General features: G+C 33.2%; 1 long non-coding RNA gene across 1 annotated transcript; it reads left to right on the forward strand.

Moving 5' to 3' along the window:
- Positions 1-6,035: 6,035 nt before the first annotated feature.
- Positions 6,036-25,144, forward strand: LOC110150467 (uncharacterized). Its single transcript, XR_002317734.2, has 2 exons — positions 6,036-14,196; positions 16,317-25,144. It is a non-coding gene; the product is annotated as an uncharacterized lncRNA (long non-coding RNA).
- Positions 25,145-25,868: the final 724 nt, after the last annotated feature.

Consider the following 25,868-nt stretch of genomic DNA (forward strand, 5'->3'; position numbering starts at 1 on the left):
CTTACAAGGTCTCTAATAGTTTAATAATTTAGTGTGAATTAATCACTACTGATCTCTAAAATATCAACAACATGATTTCCAATATATACAATTTTTTGGTCTCTTTTGCTGTATTTTTCCCTAGTTCATTATTTGTTTATGGTATTAGGCTATTATTGTGCTATTTAAAAGTGACTATGTGATTGTCTAATAATAAATAGATTATATTGAACACAGGAAATAGGTGTTGTCTTCTGAATTTGAAGATGTTACTTTTTGTTTTGACATTTTCATATTAAAAATTTTACACTTCTTTTTCAAAGGCAGTCATTTATAAACTTTTGAATGTCTGCTAGCAGAATGATGACTAGTGCTTGCATTTTGAATGATAGGGTTTTATTAATCATCTATTAAGTGTCTTTTTTAGGTTTAATTTGTAATCTGTGACAATTTATTGTTATAGAGAATTATTTAATGAGAAATTAGAAGTTAAATTTTATATTGCCATATAAAAATGTATTACATTTCAACTATAGTTCTTTCCTTGTTGTTTACTTTTAAAAAAATGTATTTGTCTAGCAGGTATTTACTAGTACATCACCAGACTTTTTCTCATGTTAAGTTTTTAGAGGGTCAAGTAAGCAGGATGGACTTTACTGAGTCTTACTCTTTCTTAAGGATAGAATTTCGTTGGATACATAATGTAACATTTTTCATGGATCATAATACATCATGTTCGAGATAGGTCTGTGTGGACCTCTTTCAAAGAGGTTACATTGCTGAAGACCCTTGTTAAATAGATGTCTTAAGACGGCCTGATCAACAAGGTGTGTGTGTTTGCAGGGCAGCATTGCGATTAGACTCTAGTTATGTTTTATACCCACTTTAGGATGTTTAAAAAATGATTACCTATTAGATGTACTCTATGTTTCAAAGATGACTTTCCTAATGTTATAAATCTTAAGTATTATATAGATTTAGAGCATGTTCATTTGTTTTTAAGCAGTCTTATTATTTTAAAATATTTGAAAGATATTATTTTATATTATATGTTAGAAAGCATAATTTCAAGTTGTATTTGAATATTCTTTGAGTCTTTATGAGACTGTGAATTAAAAAAGCATCTGTTGATACTTTGTTACTTAAAGGTTCACATTTTGGGGAGAATATGAAAGGTCTCTTGGTTGTATTATAATTGGAAGAAAAATAGTGAAAGAGAACTGTTACCAGATTTAGCTAAAATTATGCACATTTGGGGTAACTTGTACTCTTTCTTCAGTTCATTGACAAAAGAAAAATATTTTGAAATTTAGTGTATTTAACATAATTTATAGTAGTGCTACTAAAATTATACATAAATTACATATTTTCTCATTATTGAAAAAATATTAAATGATAAATGAATCTTCATGATCTCTTTCTCTGATCTATCTCAATACTAAGATATTTCTATTTTTAACAACGAATTTTAAAAAAGTAAAACTGAGAATAAGTCACTCAAGCTGATTTTCTCTCTGTCGTCTTCTCTAGATCTCATAACTCTAGATAGATTCTTAAGAATGTACCTGAGAATTCTTTTTGTGAATTGGTTTATTTTTTTTTACTTCAGTGATAGAGTAACCTTATTGATATGTTATTTTTCTTCCTAAGTTTCAATTATTTTCCCCTTACTCTCTATAAACTGCATTTTTACAGCTTTGTTAGTTGATCAGTTCGAAAAATAATTAATCTCTCATCCTTGATTAATTTTTAGAAATAGTTCGCGTAGTGAACATGATGATACATTACATGGCATTTGTTGAGTATCTTTTTGTTTATGAAGCTATAAATAAAAATGGAAAAACTTTTCAAATATGAAAACAAGACAGTAAGTGATCTTAAATTTTATAATAGGTTATAAAACTTTTGTATTAAATGAGTACTATGATACCTATCTTACTTGGCTTGCAATGTTGTGAGACTAAAATATGATTGTAGATTTTAAGCATTTTATAACATATTAATGTTACACAAATATAGTAATTATCTTTTAGAACTACAGTGATTTTAAAATAATGAAATGAGGTTAAATATTTCATTACTCTTTTAAGCAGTAATTTCAGAATCTGAACGTTAATTTTTACTCTTTTTGTGTGTGTGTGTGTGTGCATACGCTTAATTTCTAGATAGTATAGACAGACCATAACTATTGAACACTGTATTAATTAAATTTATAATGTGGAAGAAGAAATAAACTAAGAATAAAATGGAGGATTATAGTAAATATTTCATCAGTGTGGCATTTGGAGCACAACATGTGCCATCTATATGAACAGGATACTAAATTATAAATTATTTCACTTATTGCACTAATTTTTCTTTTTTGCACTAATTTTTGAAATTTACCTGTGGAAAATCTTTAAGAATGTGCTGTTTCACAATAAATTATTTTTCTTTTTTAAATCTAGTCTTTATAAACACAGTCTTGATCAAACCATTTTGATGTTGGCAGGCTATGCAAAATCTGTGATTAAATACAAATAAGGGTGTATTATATTCTGAAGAATATGGAAAATGTTAGCATTTAAGGTTGGTTGATTGCTTTTTACATATTTGTTGTACTAAAGACAGTGTTTCATATCTGATGTTTCTTGCCTTCATTTTAGGTGTTTAAATTGTTTTATTTTGAAATAATTTCAAAGTAAATTGTTCTAAAAGTAGTACAGATATCTCACAAACCCTTTACCTAGATTCAGCAATTTTTTAAATTGAAGTATAGTTGATTTACAATATGGTTATATTTTGATTTACAATATGGTGTTTTGTTTGGTATTTGATTTATAATATGTATTTTTAGTTACAATATGGTTGTACACCAATTGGTTTTGGGTGTACAGCGAAGTGATTCAGTTACACATATGTATGTTGTTTTTTCAGATTATTTTCCACTATAGTTTTATTATAAGACATTGCATATAACTCCCTGTACTAATCAGTGAATTCTTGTTTTTATCTGTTTTATGTATAATAAATTGTTAATCTGTTTATTAGATATATTAATTTTTAATATTTTGATTGTCAAAGCATACATTTTTCTTGATGCTCATATTATTAAGAATTTCATTTTCAGATTTTTAAATCAGGTTGCCTTCACCTTTGCTATTTAAATCTTTTGTTATATAAAATAAAGTGAACTCTGTAACACTGAATATTCAGAAATGGTTTTCATATATGCTTTGAGACTAAGACTGATAGGCATTAAATAACTGCAAGGTATAGAATTGTAAATGGTGATATTTACCTACATATTTTACAGAATATGTTGTCTTCTTTGTCATTGAGACTGTTGAGTTGAAATGATATCTTGGTAATGAATAGGGAAGTAATATATAAATATAAATAATTGAGGACAGTCACTAAACCTGTGACTGTGATATTGACCTGTGTTTAATCTTTCTGTAGCTACTATCCAAGTCTGACTGAAAGGTTAATGAGCAGAATAATTTACTGTTGCTACTAAGGGTATGTTTTCAGTTGTTACCTTGCTCTAATGACTGACAGAATTAGGTCTCTCTGTTTTAGTTTTTCCCGAGATAGCACAGTGATGGACTTCTATGTGGTGGAAGGTACAGTTCAGCTTAAATGGCCTTAAATTTCTTCATTTTGAAGATGCTTGGTCTATCATTTTCAGATGGTTATATCTAGACCCGAAGTGTATGTGTCCAGTCAGGTTCCCAAGGCGGGAAGTAAACGTAAGTGGCGTGCAGGACGTACTCCAGAGGGGTTGTGATCTCAGGTGCTTCTCTGAATAGAAGGTGTATATCAGTATTGTTGGAAGGACTGTTTGTCAGGCAGGGAGCTGAAATAGATTAATTCTTTTTCCTAATGACTTTATGCATCATTTTTTCTTAAAAATTCTCCTGTGTGTTCAACGGATAAGAAGAACTAAAACTGGAAGATGGAAGGAGAAATAAAAGCAGCATGTACATTGAACAGTCAGATCTTTAGTAACTGAGATTTGGCTGTAAGTGAAATGTTTCATTTGAAAAGAGGACAGAAATCATCAGTTGGAGTTTGTAATTAATTAAGTTTATTTTCATGTTATACTTCATATGAGTAACTTGGGTCTGACTTAAAAGCACAGAATTCAGAATCTCTCCCATTATTATGGTGAAATTAGGAATATGTTTTAACTACTGAACTGACTATGCATTAGCTTAGAAATGGTCATTTTTGGAGCATTTTAATTAGAGGGTTTTGAAGAAATAGTACATTTGTGAGTAGATTATATAGACTAATTAAGTTGATCTGCAAATAATAATGGAGTAAAAGTCATTCTTTTGTATTTCTACAAAGTGGTAAAGTTTACATGGTTGTATTTTAAAGGCTGTATAAACATTTACTACTTTACCTGTACTTTTGAAGTAACAAATGCAGAATTAGAATACCAGGCTTTTTTTCCTTCAAGTTTTAAGGGACTCTTCAACTGAAACTTAGGTTTATGAAAGTTAATTTCTTTGCTCACACTTTGGCATTTGGACAGTGTCATAACATGTGTGACTGCTTAAATAGAAGATACGTGTGAAATTACTCTCATCCTACTGTTGGATTGCCTTCCAGCAATGGCTTGGACTGCTACAATCAGGCAATCTGCTACTGAGGATATTTAAGTTTAGAAAAAGGAGATCCATTTTTTTTTATATATGTAAGAAGAAAGGAAATTGCTTTTATCCATGGAAATGTTGCTATACTAGCTTTGATTGCATCAGAAACATATAGGTAGTTCATGATATACAAATGAGCAGTGTTTTAAGAGTTGGTTTTTTAAGGTCATATATTTTAGGAGTTGAACTAGGAACATGTTTTCTTTCTAGGAGTGTGTTATGTAATGGATCCCTAATCTGGTCTGTGGTAACCTTTTACATGAATTGTAATGTTGATATTATAATGGGATCCAGCCAAACTTTATAAGAATGTTTCTGTGGGAAAAAAATTCTTTAGAGCACTAGCTTATTTTAGGTGGTTCAAAGGGTACATATCTGTCTTCTCATGTCGGCTCCATGGTGCCATCTGGGTGTATAGGAGTGGATATTGGGGTCTAGGGAACAGGTTTTTTTAGTTTGAAAACCAAAGGGTCTGACTAGAACTCTTCCTTTGGAAATACTGGAGCACACTCAGCAGTTCCTGGCATTGAGCCTACATCTCTTTTTTTCTACTTCCACAGTTCATTATTAGCCTCTTGTTACCACCTGTTCTTTTTGTAGCTAGGATTTCTTTCCTCTTCAATTATAAGGTACAAAATAGTATTAGCATTTCTTCATTTTTTCTTGTCATCAGAGCAAGTTCTTTATCTTTTTGAAAAGTTTTCTAAGAGTTTATCCAGATACCAAACAAATAGGGATTTGGGAAAGGAATAAAGAGACTCCTAGGAAGGAATCAGTCCAAGAAAAGATACTAATGGTGGGTATGGGGGTGCCCAGAGACTGAAAGTCACTTTCTGTATATATTTGGAAGAATACTCAGACTTCTTTGGAGCATTCCTAAGGAAGAACGTGAAGAGACTTAGTGATAAAAAGCATACGAGGAAAGGGTAGGTAAGTTTCTCCAGTGGGATCAGAGGCAGAAATGCAGTGATTTCAGTAGTGCTTATCTTACCCTCACTCCCTTTCCCCCTTTAGTCCTAAATTTAAATTATGTGACTTGGTCTGGAATTATGCCTTATTCAGAACCAACATGGCATGGCTGAAGTTAACCTGGAGAAGTTTGTTGACAGGTTTAGCTGGGAGGTTAAACCTCAGCCAGCAGCAGCAGATGGTGAAGGAAAATCATCTGTGGACTTTTCATCCTTGGACTGTGTAGCACATGTGTAAGTGAGGGATGCTTGTAAGTCACACATGACTTTTTGTTTAAAACCAAAGACACTTAAATTCCACGGTATGATGCTTCTGTGATGGTTGTTTAATATGGCAGTTAGAGAAGGGCCTTGCAGTAAAATTGAAGAAATGTCCTGACATACATAATTTGTTAATTGTGAGTAGATACTTCTAAATTGGTTTTTTGAAATAGTTTAAAAATATCTCAAAGTTCTAATGGAAATTAATATTTTATTCTTTCAATTTATTAGAATATTTCAAATTCTATATATTGTAACCACAGTTAGGTTATGTATTTGAAGCTATAGAGTTTAAGTGGTCAGTTTCTGACATAATTAAACATTTAGAAATATAGATAGCCTGATGGGATCATTAAATGGAAATAAGGTAGCTAAATTTGGGGCAGAGAATTTTTAAAAAATGGTTTCTTAGAGTAAAAATAGCTTTCACATTTTGTAATGAAGAGATACTTGGGTAGTCAAGGAATGATTAGGTCATAATATAAGGGTCAGGGTAAATGGATATGTGGTAAGTGCTTTTTTCTTAACCTCACAGTCCTTTTGCAGCTATTAAAGAAGGTAGCCCACTCACATACTACCTGTTTTGTGAAACCTTTTGTAAAACTGATTTTCTATAGGAAATTCTATTTCAGAAAATCCTGGTCATGCTCAGGAAGACCTTGAATTTTCCTCAAACAGAATTATTTAAAAGTAGCCCTTAATGCACAGAAATTCACCTGCTTTAAAAAAAAAAAACCTTAAATATTTAATTTATAGACTGATGTTTTATATTTTGATAGTAATTTTCAATTTTAGAAAAACTTTTTAGTGAGTTTTAGCCATCTGTTTTACATATTCTAAATAGAATAGTTTTCATTTGAAGTGTTGGATATAGAACTTGGTGTCTTAAATATAAACAGGTAAGAGATGAAGAATCCTTATATTTATTTATTTCTTTAATTACAAAGTCAGTACATCCTCATTAAAGAAAGCTTGGAAAACACAAAGCACAAATGGCAGAAATCACAAATTACCCATAATTCATAACACAGAGGCAAATAAATCACTGTTTATATCTGAGTGAATGTTCTCAGTATTTTTTTAATGTAAATATAATTTATATTTTCCAAGAAAGTTATATTTAATTTATGGCTTCACTGATTAATATATTTTGAACATTATACCACAACAAGAAATAGTCTTGTAGAACATTAGTTCTTCATGGCTGGGAGGTATGTTTATTTGGTATTTAAATTGTTTTTTGCTTTTTGTAGTATGGTTCAATGAATGTCTTGGCACATGCATCTTCATAGGTATCTTGATTATTTCTTTTGTTTTTAAAGGATGTAAAATGCAAGAATATCTTGAAAATGGCCCCTTTTCTTATTATGAAAATAATACATGTTGATTGGAACTTAGTATAGAAAAGTGTTTCTTAAAGTGTTTGTTTTCAGAGTTTTTGCAAGTACACAATCTACTAGTAACAGTTTGGTCAACTCCATTTTAGCCTTGTTAATGTATATAGGCAGCAAATGTAAATATTTATTTTAATATAAAAATGGCTCATATTAAGTGTTGCTTTGTGTAATCTTTTTCCACATTATCTCAAAGGTATTTTTCTGTTAGTAGTTACAGGACTGTGCTGTTATTTTTAAAAGCTATTTTGTAATCCATTGTATTGATGTGCCATGTTTTGTGTAACTATTACTATTATTGCATATTTAAATTGTTTCTTCTAATTATTATAAACATCCCTGTAGTAATGAGCTATTGCTATATCAGTTTCTCCTGTTTTCTTTCAATTTTGTAATTATATCCCAGGAATTTGTTCTGAAAGTGAAAATTTGGAGTCTAGTGGGTATTTGTTTTTGGAAATTTGCTACCTGTTGGCAGAATATACTTCAGGGTGGATGGTTGTGTCAGCTTGTACTCTTACTCACAGTACCTCTGAGTGCTCATTTCCCTGTGTTTGCTCTCAACCGTTTGTTATCCATCTTTTAATTCCTGAATATCAGTTAATGAACAGTGGCATTTTCAAAAAATTAATGTTACCTATTTATTTCCTTTTCAAAGCAAAACAGTTTTCTCATCTATTAAGGGCAAAAGATGGAGGAAATGAGGACAAAGGTTACTACTAAATAGCAGCAAGAGATGCCACATTGCTCATTTAGATTCTTTTAGGAGTTAAGCAGTTTTAAAGAATAATTGCTTGCATATATTCCACAAGCGAGGTACCCCCAAAATTAGATGAATATTTCTGTTACAATTTTTATAAAGCAAAATCCGTTTTGACTGCAGAACATACTAGCAAGAGTCAGGGTTATATGTGGTGTTACGGAGGCCAAGTTTGTTTGAATTTCTGTTCCACTGCTTAGTAGCCAGGTAATGTTGGGCAAACTGCATAAGCCTCTCTGAACCATAAAATGGTAATAATAGTATCCTCATATAATTGTTTCATTTGAGAATATGTGTGTGTGTGTGTGTGTATAATATGCTTAGCATAGTGCCTATACATTCTAGATACTCAAAAAATGAAAATCACCATTATTTGTTGTTGTTCCTACTCCTGTTACTATTATTTTTACTACTACTACAGTCACCATTGTTACTTTTACTATTAGTACAAATGTTCTTTCTCAATCCTTAATTTTACTTGATATAAATTAAAAAACGAAAAGCAAGATAGTGAGAAATAGTTGTAGTAGCAATTTCCTTAGGCATATGGGGTAGAAAGGGGACAAAGTTGTGTTTCTGTCAATTTACAGGAAGAAACAGAACTTAGAACATGAATTCTTAAGGCAGTGTTCACTGATGGACTGATACTTAGGAAATGACATCTTCTTGTTACGTCTCTCATAACACGTACTACTGAAATAGTTTTATTGTAAACTGCATACACACAGACAAAACTTAAAGCAAACTGGAGGTCTTAGAACCCTTATAACGGTCAGTCTTTTCTTTATTCCTTGATATTTATAGCAACATATCTCAATAGAAGCTACTCATTACAAAGAAGATACCTCCATGGGTCAAGATTAAAGGTAATTTGTTACATAGAGTATTGTTTCCAGTAAAACTTATTGTCTACATATGGGCCAGTTGCTTTCATTCAGGGATCACTTATAAGCAAATAGAAATACATATGTTTAACAGAATCAGAGGTTGATATTTATAGTGTAAAACGGGATTTTACTTATACTACAAAGGAGTTAACATCTTAGACTAGACAACTGAAGGTCACTCATTACAATTTAAACCTCTTTTTAAAGGCAGTCTTTCTAAAATAGCATGTTAAAGAGAATGTATGAAGATAATTAGCCTTTTCTTGGTGGCTCGAGGTCATCACTGTAATGATCAGTGACATTACTATGTTACATACAGTGATACATGCAGGGATAATTGAAAGGTATGGGGTACTTGACCTGACAGTCAGTGGTTCCAGACTTGTTACTTTTTAGGTATACTATCAAAAAGTGAAAGTATAAGTACTGAAAAATGACAGCTACTGAGAAAGGCATAGTCATTAAATGGTAAGGGGCAATTACTAGTGTCAGTGTTTTGGATTTTTTATATACTCACAAGTGATAATTAGAGAAGAGAGTATGAAGGTTCAAGTTCTTTTTTATATAAGAATTTCAAATTGCACTTAAAATACTATGACTCAGCAGTCTGTGGACACTATGATGGGAAAAATGTCAGCTTTATTTGCTATACACAGGATGATAAAATACTTGACAAACCTCACAGTGAAAGCCGCTTCACTTAAAAGAAGTAAGACTCTAGTTGGATAAGTTAAATAATAATAATTTTTAACATTTCAATCCAACACTCTGTGAAGCAGTGTATGTATATTCCTTTGATTCCTTTAATTCTCACATCAACCCTGTGAAGTCGGTACTGTTATTATCTCCATTTTCCAGATGAGGAAACTTGCAGCTCAGAGATGACAGGTAGTAAATTTCAGGGCCGAGGTTGGACTCTGGGCAGTGTGACACCAAAAATCCAGTGCTCTCTGCTACCTCTGTTATAGCAAATTGCTGAACCTAGTGCAAACACCTCTTTGAGACCTTTTTCCATGAGTAATGTGTGTCAGACAGCTAACCACCAGTGCGTCTGTCTCATTCATTTCACAGCATCACACATTAAACCTTCAGGTCTACTTGAGGCACTGGAAAGCATATTCTCTCTGAATATTTAAGTGCTCACAGAATAAAAACAGTGATAAATATATACTGTATATACATTTTTCATGAAAATGTATAAAGACTTTAACCCTCAAAAGGATCCTGTAACAATACACAAATTCATATGCTCTTCTATGTACATAGCTGTGAATAAGACTTAAAAATTCAAATCTAGTGGCTCCTGGATATAGGAGTCTGCTCTGAGTACTGCAAGAGTTCCTTAAATCATTATTCTGTCAGTGAAGCCTCTAGGAGTGGGTTTTGATATAAATTTATTGGACCCAATTTGACAGTTTTTTGCAGTAGGAATGTAAGCTATCAGATGCATTACATAGTAAAGGTCAATATTGTTTTAAGAAACTTTAGTTTTAGAGGTTGATAGATAAATGTATGGATGTTTCTGTGGAGGTTGGTCTAAACAGTTTGAAAAGGACCATTTAACAACTGCTTGAGTTCTGACATGAGCTGCTCCCTGTATGCTGAAACTGCTGATGATTCTCTTAGTCTTCTTCTCTTTATAAACCATTATTTTCAGTTCAAAGTAAGCATGCCAAAACTCAGTGGAACTAAACTCATTATCTTCCCTGCCTCCTCCTCAGTCTGTTTTTGTGTTGTGTTCTCACCTTTGGGTAAAATCCCGTAGTGTTTTTTCCTCTCGCATAGGGCAGAAACCCCAGGCTCTCTCAGACTCGTCAAAACCCCCTTGGCTCGGTTTCTGCCAGGCAAGCCTTGTTCCTGCTGTGTCCTCGCAGGCCCGCTCTGCCTTCACTGAGTCCATGTGTGGTTTGCAGAGCATGCCATTCACACTCCTCCTTGCTCAAAGTTCTTTCCCCCCTGTTTCTCTCCAGGCTCATCTTGTAAGACTTGTTGATTTATGACACTTTTTGGTATTATTATCTCCCCGTTTTTCAGAGAAGGAAATTTAAGCCTAGAAAGTTTACCTAAGAACTGATCAAGTTTTTCTCTTGGGAATTAGAAATTGGAAAAGAAAAAATGGATCTTTTTTTCATAGAAAAATTCTATTGTAGATCCTCCAGTAGAGGATCAGTTTGAAATGACAGTGTTTTACTTTTCCCCTTTATTATAAAGAAAGATTCAGGAGGTCTCACTGTGCACAGGTAGGGAAATTTTTTTTTTTATCAAGTATGTATAAAGGGTGTGACGTGAGGTAAGAGAATGAACGCTGAGTGTGAGAGGCAGAAACAGCGCCTAGAGAGGAGTTGAAGAGCTCTCCTGTGCCTAGGTCTTTTCATTCTTGTGTTGGTCAGTGTTGAGATTTCCTTTCTCTGGAGTTCATTTGAATTGACTAGTTCTTCTTGGCAACCCAAAGGGAAAAGTAAAGCAACATGTGTATTTGTGTGTACTTGCCAGTTTAGTTTCAATTAATTAGAGGAACTCTTCACTGAAAAGTGATTGTATTCCATAGGTTGATTTATGAATTTGATTGGAATCTAGAAAGTGGTTTCTCATGAAAACAATTATAAGTGCTAATAATGTTCTTTGGTTAGTTTATAAATGTGGGGTTAACCTATTAGATTTAACTACTAAAAGTTATAGTGAAATAAAAATAGATAACACTACTGAAATATAGTCACTAAAGTAGAATCAATAATTCAAATTAAGACGAAAATAGTTTTTCTTGAATGCTGGTACTTGAAGAAAAACAGATTTAATTAAAGAAGCATAAAGTAATAGATATAAATTTGGGTGGAAATTGTGGCTGCTTTGTATTTATTTAAAATAGCTGTATCAAGAGAGTGTTTAGTGTTCCTGATAAATTGTTTTGTGTTTAAAACCGCAAATACAATTAAAAGGGCTGGAGATAGATGTCTTGGGGCTGTGAGAGAGATGGAGGAGGGAGCTCAGTGTCTGATCTGCCCTTCATGGATGAGAGCAGTCTTCCTGGGGACCAGCCCTCCTCGGTCACTGCGCGTGTTTCTCCGGCTGCACTGGGCCTTCGCGGCTGCGCCCGGGTTCTCTCTAAGTTGTGGAGCGCGGGGCACCGCCGCGCTTTGCGGCTCCGCCTTCTTGTTGCCGTGATTTCCGTTCTTGCCGAGCAGAGGTTCTGGGGTGTCAGGCTCAGCAGCTGTGGTTCACAGGTTCTGCCCTCACGGTGCCTGGCCTTAGTTGTCCACCGCATGTGGAGTCTTCTCCGACTAGGGATCGAACCCGTGTCCCTTGCATTGCAAGGTGAATTCTTAACCAGGGAAGTCCCTGTTCACTGGTTTTTAATCTCTTTGGTTTATGGACTTCTTGTTTACACTCTTAAAATTATTTAGGACTGTAAAGAGCTTTTGTTTGTGTTTTGTCGACCTTTGAAATAAAAAATGAGAAAATTTGAATATATGATCATATATTCCACCATTCATCCACTTACCTCACCACATGTCATAGAGTTTCTGAAGAACTTCACTGTATATTCAGAGAATGAGTGGATATAACAATTAATGTGTTATTATTATTATTCAGATAGTTTTGACATTGCAGATACCCTAAACAGAGAATCTCTGGACCAAACTTTAGAAGTTGCTTCTATAGTTAAAACACTTCAGTTTTGAATTTCTTTATTGTCAATAAGAGAAGCCTTTAGTTGAAGTAAAAATGTATATTTTATGTTGAGCGAACTCATATCTCTCAAATTCAGAGTTATTTTCCACAGTGAAATAAAGCAGTTTGACTTGTCTTTCTTTGCGTTTAGTCTTAAATTAGAAGACCAAAATATGGAAAAAAGAATGGGTGGTATTGATTGTGGGAAGTGTGTGTGTGTGTGTGTGTGTGTGTGTGTGTGTGTGTGTATGTGTGTGGTAGATGTGGTCTAGTCAAATGGAATCGAGGTCATACTAGAAGTGTGTTCTGGGGGATCATTTTGCTCTCTGTCTTTAGCCATAGGTTATGGTTCAGTGTATGGCTGTACTTCTATACCAGTAGTTTATAGAGGCCACAATTTAGTAAAGGAACTGTATTTTGAAGCGTTTCTTATATATGAGAGAATCTCATGATCTTTCTGAAGCCTCATGGAGGGTGTTTATATTAAGATTTCATCATTTTGTGTTGTTGCTACCACTAGTTGGATCTGAACTAGGTACTTGAATGTAATGGTTGAAGCTGTAAAATTTCATGTACAACTGTTTTCTTGCAATGGTAGTATTTGTAGCTTTAGGTATTAGATTCTGTCTTTTTAAAAAAATGAATGCAAATCTTGGTAATGTGTTTAGTTGTGACATTTTGGGCCTAAAGTAATTACGTGACTTTTTTAAAAAAATGAAAGCTTATTCTGAACTATGAATTATCACCGATTTGTCTTTCAGCATCAATTCTTCTTAAAAATGAAGCATATCTATGAATTCCATAGGTTACCTTATAGAAAAAAAACTGTTAGCGTACATATAAAAGTTACATGTCAGTTTCTGAAAAAAACTTCTTTTGTATTAAAATGCCCCACAAAATACCAACATTTTATTCCTTAAAGTACTATTTAAACATAGTAGAGCATTTAAATTAAAATATTTCTTAATGGTTCAGTTGGGTTTAAGGGTTTGATGAAGTAAATTATTATCTTAATTGCAGTTGTTTAGTTTGAAGAAAATTTTCAGACTTTGTATGTAGGAATTATATTTTGCAAGCATCTTAATTTTTTCAACACTTTTCTCATCCTAAACAATGATAAGCTAATTTACTTTTTAAGAAGGGTTAATTTGAAAGTGGTTATTTTCTCAGGCTAACTCATTTTGGGAGGCTTCTAAGATTAGAAGCTTGATTAAGGTCAGGAAGCAGTATGTGTTTCCAACTTTTAATTTTGGAGTTTTGTTTGAAATGGTTATTCCATAAACCATAGGTGAATCCTCTATCCACCTTTTTGAGAGAAATTGCTCTTCAGTTAACAATGGATTGATGTGTTCATGAAAGTTATTTTTGACTGCTGATGACTTTAGAGTCATATAGGGATAATCATTACCCTGTCTTTGTCTCTATTTTAGTGTAAATTTTTGTTTTTCCTGGGATGTGCTTGTTTAGTTACATTGACATCTTATTTTCAGCTAAGTTAGCCTTGACCAACTGCTTTATTGATTGGTCCAAATTTGTGGCATGTTTTTCAGAAAGACTTATGATGGGTTGGTGCAAAGAAATGTCATATTCCAATCACGACATGAGAAATGGTTGGATTCCCTGTCCTACTAGAAGGTATTCTTAAAATTAGTTATCCTGTTATATCAATATTGTTTCTACCACTGAGAATGAGAAATACCTGGATTTTGTTATTAGCAGACTTAAAAACATGATAGATAATTGTAGATCCATAAAATTATCTTTCTAGAACTGATGTACCAAAGATTTTTGGATCCCAAATTTTTTATGGTTCTCCTAAATAGAAAAATAGTGTCTCTTAGTTATTAACCCACTCCCATTTATACTGATACCTAATACATATTTTCCAGGAATAATGCAATTTTATTATTTATAATTCATTCAAGAATAAGTGTTATTCTCCAGTGTTTGTCTGTTTTCTTGGGGTTGGATCGATGGTAATGCAACTAAAAATGCAAAACTTACTACAACTAATTTCCATTGCATTCACATAGTAGTTAGTTAATACAGTGTTTACATTTCTGCCTGTTGGAATTGTAACTTAAAGTGCTGCATATGGAAGATGTAAGAATTTTGCAGCATGAACAAGCTGTAGTAATTGTGTGCTAAAAGAAATTTAGTAAAATTGCTGGCTTAGATTTGTTTTGCAATTCAAGTGATGCCAACAGTTTTCCATGAAAAGAACTGTTTTGTTCTTAAAATTTCCTGTATTAATTTGAATTTTTAAAGCTCTTAAACTCCTCATAGATTTTTATTGCTTAATTTTTCTATATAATTATGTGCCCCCTCCATTTTAAGACAGGGTAATAGAAAACTGAGCAACAAAGCCAAAGGTCACAGAATTAATAACTGGTGGAAATAATAGAATTCAAAGATCCCTGAGTTTTATCTGTTTCTTTTCTTAAAATCAGTAGACAAAAATGCAGTAAAGAGCTAAAATTAAAATGCTATAGTGGTTACTCCAGGAATCAATTTCATTTCAAAGGAAAAAAACCTTAGTAGATTGATTACTTTTTGTTATGTTCATGTATATATATACATTTTACTTTCTATGATCTGGCTATAGAGTATATTTTAAAGTACGAACATTTAAGCATATATACATATTCTTTAATACTCATTTTATTTTACTAACTACCATCTTTTTTGTAAGTCATTTTGAGTCATCAGTTTTTTGGAACTAGCGGAATTTTACCCTTATATATGTAAAGCAATTGCATATAGACCTTCTTTATAAAAATTTGAGGTAAGGGAAATGTAGCCAGAACTACTCATCTTTATTTTCCCCTTTCTCTTTGTTGCCTGTTTTTGTGTAACAGAGGCTAAGTGAGTTATTTTATACTAATGAATCATTTTTAGGTCTAGGAGCTGCCCTCTAGGTTTTCTCAAATTGCTACCATAGCAAAATAAAACTAAACAAAATTTCATAGAATTAATACATCTCTTCTGTATATAGAGCACTGTTAAACATACTTTACAGGGAAGAAAAGAACTCCATATGGAGATAATTAAGTAGTATAAAAGAAACAGCTCTTTTATAGTTATTAATTTTTTAACAACTATAATACAGTAGATCATTTGGTCCACACATTTAATTAAAACCATTACCTTTCTTTTTGGAAGCATTTATTATACAGTTCCAAAATTGTTCATGAAAACAAAATCATGAATCTACTTGTCTCTAAATTGGGGCATTGAACAAGCAGGGTAAAGAGAGTATGTCTTTTTATAAAGAATCCTTCATTTTAGATTGGAATATGTTTTAATTTTCAAATGAATTGAAATTTAATTTGCCGTAATTTTTTTCATCAAATAGAATTGTATCAATTGAGTGAAACTTTGAAACTTATTTAAGTCCCTAAAAGTTTTTTGAATCAGATGTCTAAACACTAAATCATTTAAACAGTAGCACAACCAATAAGTCATTTAAAATGTATTTTAAAAATTAAAAACGAGACACTGATACATCTCTTTGTGGCTTTAAAAATTCTACTTTAAAAATTTTAAATTCTACTTTAAAAATTATACTAACTCAAAATGTAATCAGAATTCTTTGTGAGAATGGACACATTCCTTGTGAGCCTTAAGAAATTCATTTTATGAAACTTTAAATGTAGGGGGTAAATTTGGACGTTTAGGTTCATTTACCCATCACTTCAGATGTTCTGGGAAGAAATATCTAATGATTTTTCCATGACATCTACCCTTTTTTTCAGATTCTTGACTGACATTTTATCGTGTTATTGTGTTCCACGCTATTTAGTTCCTCCTGGATTCTTCCGAATTTCACATGCACTGCTGCAATCAGCTCCTGCAGAGCGGATAACATACCTAGGGACCCAGGTCTTCCTGGACAAGCAGCCAGTCATGAACAGGGGCAGACTTGGCCTTAAAGTTTAATTCTGATTTTTTTTTTTTTTTGCATTTCAAAGTATAGATATTCATTTTATTTATTAAAAAGTAAAACCCAGTAAGTGTACTGTAGGGAATGTTTATCTTACAAAGGAAGGGTTATGTAAAGATGAGCCCACCTGCTGGTTTTACTTTCCTTTTCCAGTAATGTTTATATTGTAACTTAAACATTTTTCTGGCTCTAAAAATTAGGTATGTCTTTGTTTTCTAGTGCATATCTCTGTTATGTAAACCTGCTTGTGTACATATGAAGAAAACCGATTTGAAACATTTCTGTTTATGCACAAAGTGTACCTTAGTGGTGTCTTTGGCGGAGGGTAAGAACCTCACCTTTACAAGGGAAGTAGGAATGATGGGTTTGCTTACGGAGCTTTAAATTATGTAGCTGGAAATTGGGAGTTTAGTCTGTATGTCAGAAAGATACAGCCAACTCTGCCATCAGTTTAAAAGAAAAATAAGATTTTGGTGAAATCTTGTCTAAGTGGCTTTAACAGTATTAGAGAATTTAAAAAACTGTTACAATAAATCAGACTGTTTTAGAATAGCAACATAAAGTTGGGGTTACTGTTTCAGATGTATATTCATGTAAAAATTAGGTTTCAGTATTGGCACTTAGGTGATGAAAATATGGTATATTTGTATTTTAATGAAGTACTGGCACTATATAAAACGTTTATTTTTAAATCAGTGAGCCAGAATTTCATTGTGGATTTGGAAAAAGAGATTGTCATTTTATAAACTGCAAGAATAAATATATGTGTTTTAAATACCGAAGTATTCAGTTTTACATTCTTACTTCATTTTGAAAACATGTAAGAACTAAATTAGACTTTTAATTAGTGGTTAATAGCAGTGAATAAATAAACCTGTCTAAAAATTAAAGAATGACTGTAGAATAAGACTTCTGACACTTTAAATTTCTGTGTGAGGAAGATAGTATGTTATCAAGGAACATAGTGTATTTTGTGTTGATCATTGCTGTTTTAAAAATGTATATGTTCTATGATTACATTGTTTCCCATACCTCAGACTGAGTTTGAGTTGATGTCTTCTTAACATGATTGGGTTAGTAACCAGTGGCATTTAATTTTTGTAATGCAAAACTTAAGGTTTTAGGTGTTCCCAATAAAACTTTTATATAAGCCTCTTGAAATTTTTTTGTTTAGATTTTAGTTTAAACCCATTTTTATCCTGCTTTATTGCACTCCCTTTCACTAGTAGAGTAGCCACACCCCCCTCCTTTTTTAAATGCAGTTTATACAAAATAATTTTTCTTATTGTCATCTAGTCTTTTTTTTTTTTTTTTGGATATTTAGAAACCAAATACCATATGCCTTTTCCTACCTTTGTATTAAGAAGCAAGAAGACTGTTACATGAATAGATTAAATTTAGGGCATTTTCTATCATATATGCTATATTATTGCACAATTTCTATAGTACTTTGTGTTTCTCCCAAAGAAGAAAAGAAATTTAGTTATGTAACATAAATTAAATTTGTATAAACCCCACTTGGGCATTTATGGTATTGCAAAAGTGAAATTGTTTCATCATGGTTCAAATAAGAAGTAACAATATTTCTTTTGGTGAGAATAGCTTACATTTAGAATCTGCCAGAAAATTGAGTCTTAAGCTGTTTTTACAAATAAAGAATATAAAGCTGTATAGAAACCTGAATTTTAAAAAATAGGCTGATTCTATTTTAGCCAAATATTTCAGTTTTTTCTTAGTTTTAAAAACTTTCTAGAAAAGGATAGAATATAAGCATTATACTTAATAAGAATTCTAAAGCATGATTTAAGCTGGTATAAAATGACTTTAGTTATTTCTTAATTTATCATGAATACTGGCTAAATTTAAAAGTTTATTTCTGTTGTGTAAAATTTTACAGTATTGAAAGTTACTTTTTTAAAAGAAATGTTCCAGCAACATTTAAAAAACTTTTAACAAAGTCTTCTGTGAATGAATGGCAATCAGTATCAGTTTTAAAATTCTTTTGCAGTGTAACCAAAGTAATTTTCTTCTGCACAGTACAACATTTCAAATAAAGTTTATACATTGGATTTTTTGACGTTTGAGTTTTAAAATGGCCACGTAGTCTTAAACTGATTTCATTGTGTTGGATTCTTTACTATTTGAGCCACCAGGGGAGCCCATTTGGAAATGCCTTGGGGAACATTTATTCTCTTTATAAATGGAGATTGAGCACCACCTGTTGGTCAAACTAATGTATTTTAATTTGTGAATTCAGCAAAAATGTTTTTGTTTTAATCGAATGATTGCATTCCTTAACTGCTGATGTCTTACATATTATATAATGCTGTCATTGTATAGATTTATGTCTTAAAGTTATATTCATGAAATTCACCAGAATGCCTTATTATAGATTATAAAATAATGCACCTTTGCCACCTTTACTATTTAAGTTTTCATCTCTTTGCTCTTTGCCACTGAATTAGAAAGCTCCCCTTTTTTAAAGAAGTGAGTGGTCTCAAGGCTGTGTTTATTTATGAAGTTTTTTAAAGTTTTTTTAAGATGATTATTTTATGTGCCTCATGTGGAAATTATAATGAGAAAGTCAGTTAGACAATTCCTATGTTATTACCTATGTCTTGGCTTCCCAGGTGGTTCAGTGGTAAAGAATCTACAAGAGACCAGGGTTTGATCCCTGGGTCAGGACGATCCCCAGGAGGAGAATATGGCAACCCACTCCAGTGTTTTTGCCTGAAAAATCCCCTTAAAAGAGGAGCCTGGCAGAAAGAGTCAGACATGATTGAGCATGTACCTGTGTGTTAATTTTTAAGAAAATGAAATCATCTTTTAATTGTTTTTCTTATTTAATAACAAGTTGAAGTTTAAAAACAATGAATTCTTGTATTGAAAACAGCAATTACTAATTTTATTTCAGTTTTATATCTTTTATAATTTAGATGATTGAATGTTTTATTTCATTTGAAATGGATGCTTATAACTAGTATACATTAATAAAGCAAATTGATTTTAATAGTTATTAATGTTAATTTTAATATGTATTAATACAAAATTAAGAAAATAAAGTATTATTCAGATCAAAGCAGAAAATGTCAAAAGTGACATTTGATACTCAAAGGTATTAAAAATATATTTTCATTTAGACTAAGTATAGAAGGCAGCTGGGGTACTTCTACTACTGACATCAAAGTGAGTGCTACAGCTGTATCAAAGTCTTAACCTTCATACATTTATAATGTACAGTAAATAAATCAGTGCTTTTGGGTTTTAGGGAGGTTGATCTTTTTATTTTAGGTCATACTTTGTAAGAAGAAATTATTCCATACTTAGTATTAGATGTATTCATAGCAAGAAAGTGGTATAAATAAGGGTCAAAGAAAATAAGTTTCAGGAACTTGCATTAGTATTTCATATATGGTAACAGAAAGCAGCTCATTTTTTTAAAATATGAAAATCAAGACTTGTAGTGTCAGCTATATTGTTTGAAATCATGAATTATACCCCAGTACCCTTCAATTTCTGTTGCTTTTTTTCTGTATCCATTTAATGTTGTCACTTGTTAAGTCTTTCAGTGCAGAAATTTCAGACTTGATCTTGTCTCTTATCTTTCCCATCAAATTCAGTTTCTCTTATTTTGAAAATGACTCTTCATTCCTTCTTCTCTTTATTTTCTTTCTGAAAATATACTCTACTCTAGAAGGTTTCTAACTAATGTCATTGTCTTCCGTCCCTTTTCTTTTCCACCTGTCTTCAGTAACATTGAAGAGTATTTTTGCTTTTTTTCTTTTTAAACTGAATCACTTGGCTGGACAGAGTAAACAGCCTCTTTCACTCTCAGTTGCTTACACAGTTGAACCTAATGGAATAGCATTCCTGGGACCTTAGCATTTGTTTCTAATGTAGCTTTCTAGAGTTTCCCCTTTGCATTCCCACCCTTTGAAACCACATGTCACCTGCTTTGTGAAGAGTCACTTTGTTGTTCTTGTTCAGTCACTAAGTTGTGTCAAACTCTTTGCAACCCCATGGACTGCAGCACGCCAGACTTTCCTGTCCTTCACTATCTCCTGAGTTTGCTCAAACTCATATCCATTGAGTCAGTGATGCCATCCAACCATCTCATCCTCTGTTGCCCCCTTCTCCTCCTGCCCTCAATCTTTCCCAGCATCAGGGTCTTTTTCCAATGAGTAGCTCTTCGCATCAGGTGGCCAAAGTATTGGAGCTTCAGCTTCAACATCAGTCCTTCCAATGAATATTTCAGTGAATATTCAGGGTTGATTTCCTGTAGGTTTGATCTTGCAGTCCAGGGGGCTCTCACGAGTCTCCTCCAACACCACAGTTCAAAAGCATCAATTCTTCGGCACTCAGCTTTCTTATATAGTCCAACTCTCACATCCATACATGACCACTGGAAAAACCATAGATTTTGACTATATGAATTTCTGTTGGCAAAGTGATGCCTCTGCTTTTTAATATGCTGTCTAGGTTTGTCATAGCTTTTCTTTCAAGGAGCAGGCGTCTTTTAATTTCATGGCTGCAGTCACCATCCACAGTGATTTTGGAGCCCAAGAAAATAAAACTGCCATTGTTTCCGCTTTTTCCCCATCTGTTTTCCATGTAGTGATGGAACTGGATTCCATGATCTTATTTTTTTTGAAAGTTGGGTTTTAAAGCCACCTTTTCCTTTAGTTCCTTTTCACTTTCTGCCATTAGATTGTTATCCTTTGCGTATCTGAGGTTGTTGATATTTCTTCTGGCAGTCTTGATTCCAGCTTGGATTCCATCCAGCCCAGCACTTCGCATGATGTACTCTGCATATAAGTTAAATAAGCAGGGTGACAACATACAGCCTTGATGTACTTTTTCCCCAGTATTGAACCAGTCCATCGTTCCATGGCTAGTTCTAACTGTTTCTTCTTGACCTGCATATGGGTTTCTCAGGAGACAGGTAAGGTGGTTTGGTATTCCCATCTCTTTTAAGAATTTTCCACAGTTTGTTGTGGTCCACACAATCGAAGGCTTTGGCATAGTCAATGAAGCAGAAGTAGATGGTTTTCTGAAATTCCTTTGCTTTTTCTGTGGTCTGACAGATGTTGGCAATTTGATCTCTGGTTCCTGTCTTGTCTAAATCCTTTGTACATCTGGAAGTTCACAGTTCATGTATTGTTGAAGCCTGGCTTGGAGAATTTTGAGCATGACCTTACTAGCATGGGAGATGAGTGCAGTTGTCCGTTGGTTTGAGTATTCTTTAGTACTGCCCTTTTTAGGAATTTGGATGAGGATTGACCTTTTCTAGTCCTGTGGCCACTGCTCAGTTTTCCAAATTTGCTGGCATAATGAATACAGCACTTTCCCAGCGTCCTCTTTTAGGATCTGAAATAGCTCAGCTGGAATTCCATCATCTCCGCTAACTTTGTTCGTAGTGATGCTTCCTAAGGCCCCCTTGACTTCGCACTCCAGGATGTCCGGCTCTAGGTGAGTGATCACACCATCGTGGGTATCTGGGTCGTGAAGATCTTTTTTGTACAGTTCTTCTGTGTTCTTGCCACCTCCTCTTAGTCTCTTCTCCTGCTGTTAGGTCCTTGCTGTTTCTAGCCTTTGTTGTGCCCATTTTGGATGAAATGTTCTCATGACGTCTCCAATTTTCTTGAAGAGATCTTTAGTCTTTCCCTCTAGTTTTAAATTTTTTTCCCTATTTCTTTGTATTGTTCACTTAAGAAGGCTCTCTATCTCTCCTTCATGTTCTCTCAAACTCTGCATTCGGTTGGGTATGTCTTTGCCTTTCTCCTTTGCCTTTCACTTCTTTTCTCAGTTACTTGTAAGGCCTCTTCAGGCATCCACTTTGCCCTCTTGCATTTCTTTTTCTTTGGGAGGGTTTGGTCACCGTCTCTTGCACAGTTATGGACCTCCATCCATAGTTCTTCAGGTGCTCTGTCTACCAGATCTAATCCCTTGAATCTATTTGTCACTTCTACTGTATAATCATACAGGATTTGATTTAGGTCACACCTGAATGGCCTAGTGGTTGGTTCCTACTTTCTTCACTTTAAACCTGATTTTGCAATAAGTAGCTCATGATCTGAGCCACTTTAAGAATTAGTTACACCAATTTGAGCTCTTCAAGCAATTGGATCATATTGCTAGAAGTCTCTCATCGCTAGAAAAGTTACTGGTTTACGTGTGTATAGTTATGAACTCTTTAAAAGCAGTGACTGTGTGTTTTGTTTTTTTGTGTGAACTTTGAGTTGTTAGTCCCAGGTATAGACCTTGGCTCAGAAGAGGCTATAAATTTGTAGTCAAGAGTATGAATTCTGGAACAAGACTGCCTGTGTTCAAATCCCAGCTCTTCTACTTTGTCCCCTGGAGTAATTTATTTAATTTCTCAACCACTAAATAAATGTGTTTGTATGTGTAATATGCTTAGAACAGCACCCGATACAGTAGTAAACTTACTAAATGCTGACAGTTTATACTTTAAAAATGAAATAAGCTAGTTAGATAATATATTTTAAATTGAGAAAGTACACAAATTTGAAGCATAGTTCTTAAAGATCTATTTTTTTTCTGCAATAAAATACCACATTTTATAACTAATTTAAAGTCTTTCTTTGAATATATGTAAACCATTTCATTTGAAAATTTCTTAATTGAGAATAGAATTGTGTTAAGTTTAGTAACCTTATACTTAAGACTTTGGAGACTATGCACATGTGTATAAATAACTGTTTAATCTTTTATTAGTGTTGTTGCTTTATTGTTTTATCATAAAAACATTCTTAACTATGAACCATAATGGAGATATAGAGAAATATTGTTTGGAAATACAAGAAGAAATTGGCACTTGGTCTTTATAGGTAGATTTTTAAATTAAAAAGTGAAGATTAGCTTAGGCTTTTTTTTTTATCATAGGGTAACTATGGTCAGTGTCTTCAGTTTAATGTTTTGTTCTTACAACTTTTCTATCTTTGTTGATGTGATGAATTTTTTTCATCACTTCCAATCAAGTTGAAAGTAAAGATTTTCCTATTTCCTTTGCTTTGCTTTTGGAGGATGGAGGATAGGTGGGGACATAAGGAAATGTCGAAGAACTATTTTTTATACACATATACAATGTTATAGTTAAATCTGATTTCTTCAATTACTGATTTTTATTCACTATTTGGCTTTGGTAAGATGAAGGTTAAAAGCATCCATTGGGATCTGTGCTTCTGAATCAGACAGTTCTCCTCAAAAATTCATAAAAACATTCATTATGAATGAGAATCACTGAGTAGTGTTAATATTAACTTAGATTGTAAATGCAAAGTATTTTAAATGAGCTTACAACTTCTTGGAATTATAAAATGTATGTATTTCAGACAATAAACAAATTTGATCTTCTGTTTGATTGAATTGTATATTTTGCAATCTGATATCATTGAGTATACATACTGCATTAAGTTTTTAAAAATATTATTGATATGTATCATTTTTTCCTATGGTCGAATGTTTCTATTAGAAATAAGTATAAAATTGACCATCTGTGTTTGCTTAATATTGTGTGTGTCTGCATTGAATTATTTTTCTTAATGATTGACATAACATTACTTCTGAGTGAGATCCTACTGATAGTGTTTCTAAGTAATGTGTACAGTTTAAAATGAATAATTTAACTACAGATGGCTTTCTGCTTATTTTTGTATGTTGTTTCATCGTATGGTTATAAAATATAAGAAGACTTAGTAAATATAATTTATTTGGGGGATTTAATTAAACATTTGTGTGTGAATTTAGTTTAAATACAAAGTTTTAAAGTTATGTTTTTTGTTCAGTAAATTGAAAATTATTCCCTCCAGGTTGTATGTTCAGAATCAAGTAGGGACATTAAAACTTAGAGGAAACATTAATATTCCAGAATTATTTGCTGGGAACAAAATTATGCTCATCTCCATATTTGAAAATAGCTTTTAATTATTGGATTTACAATTTTCACACTTAAAGATTAGACAAATTTTAATCCTTTTTAAATGAATAAGCCACTTAAAATTAGTATAAAATAGTTCAATTTTATATGTAAATCATACTAGTAGGCAGTATTTCATTTTATAACGCAAATTCCTTATTGTAAGATGTAATGACTCTTACCCAGAAGTATTTTAATTTCAAAGTGTCAGTGGTAATTATATTTTCAGATTAATTAAGAAACTGATAGAAATACATAGTATTTATGCTGATGTTTTTTAGTGTCTGATGAATACTGGCACTGTGCTTAAGTCTGGGTTAAATGTTACTTAGGAAGAGAAAGACATTAATAGAGAACTAAAATGCAGTGTGATATGTGCTGTGTAATAAGTCATGGTTCAAAGGAAGCTTGAGAGCAGTGCCTGTCTTCTTCAGGGCTCAGAGAAGGTCTTTGTGAGATAGTGATGCTTTGTTTTACCTACGAAGAGTTGAAGAATATTTCCAGTTGGTAATAGAAAGCAAAGAAGGGATTTAGGGTAAGGGAACATCATGTGCAGAGGTGTGGAAGCATTTAGAGAGTAGGGCTAGGAAGAGGAGCTTGTGGACCTGGGAGGCTGACTGGAAACACGGGCTATAAAAGCTCTTTGGATGTTGTGCTAAGAATGTTGGGTTTTATCTTGTGAGCATTGGTTGGGCATTAAAGAATTTTTGAGTGGGAGAGTAACATGTACCTATTTGCATTTTCAAAAGGTTTTCTGGTGGAGGGTGAATGTGGAAAGACCCCTTATTTACTGCAGTAGTTAGAGGAAAGATAACCAGTGTCTGATGAAGGCCATGGTGGCGAGCAGAAAGGGGGAAGGCTGAGGCAGAGCCAGCATGTTTTGATGGTTAACGGGTGGTGAGGTCCCAAGGTCCCGTTGGATTACCCAAGGCCAGCTGACTTCCAGGTCCCCAGGTGCATGCGCCACTCACTGACGCAGGGACTGGTGGAGAGGGGACCTGGCTTCCGGAGCTGAGGAGGACTGCTCTAGTGAACAGGCGACGTCTGGGATGTCAGAGGGCTCTAGCTTAGGAAACGTTCAGGTAGGCAATTGAATATCTAAAGATTTGGAGCCCGAGAGACAGAGGTTTGGAAGTTAACAGGCTGGTTCCAAACTTGTTTCATCAATTGTCTTTTTTTTTCCTTCTAGTAATGACTCTTAAACACAGAGAATAAAGACATTTTAGAACTTGCATTAAAGAAATTTTGGGAGAATAGAGGTCTGTGCACAGTCCATTTCAGATCTTAAGGAGACTGTCTGGAATTCATTTCTGCTGCCGGCTCTCTGCCACCAGCTGTCTCATGTAGTCAGTGAAGGTGTCTGGAGGGAAAGGAGAGAAGATGATGACCCAGCTTTCTGGATGCTGATAAATTTAGGGGGAGGCTGAT

This window comes from Odocoileus virginianus, unplaced genomic scaffold, assembly GCF_023699985.2.
Source record: "Odocoileus virginianus isolate 20LAN1187 ecotype Illinois unplaced genomic scaffold, Ovbor_1.2 Unplaced_Scaffold_8, whole genome shotgun sequence".
Classification (NCBI taxonomy): domain Eukaryota; kingdom Metazoa; phylum Chordata; class Mammalia; order Artiodactyla; family Cervidae; genus Odocoileus; species Odocoileus virginianus.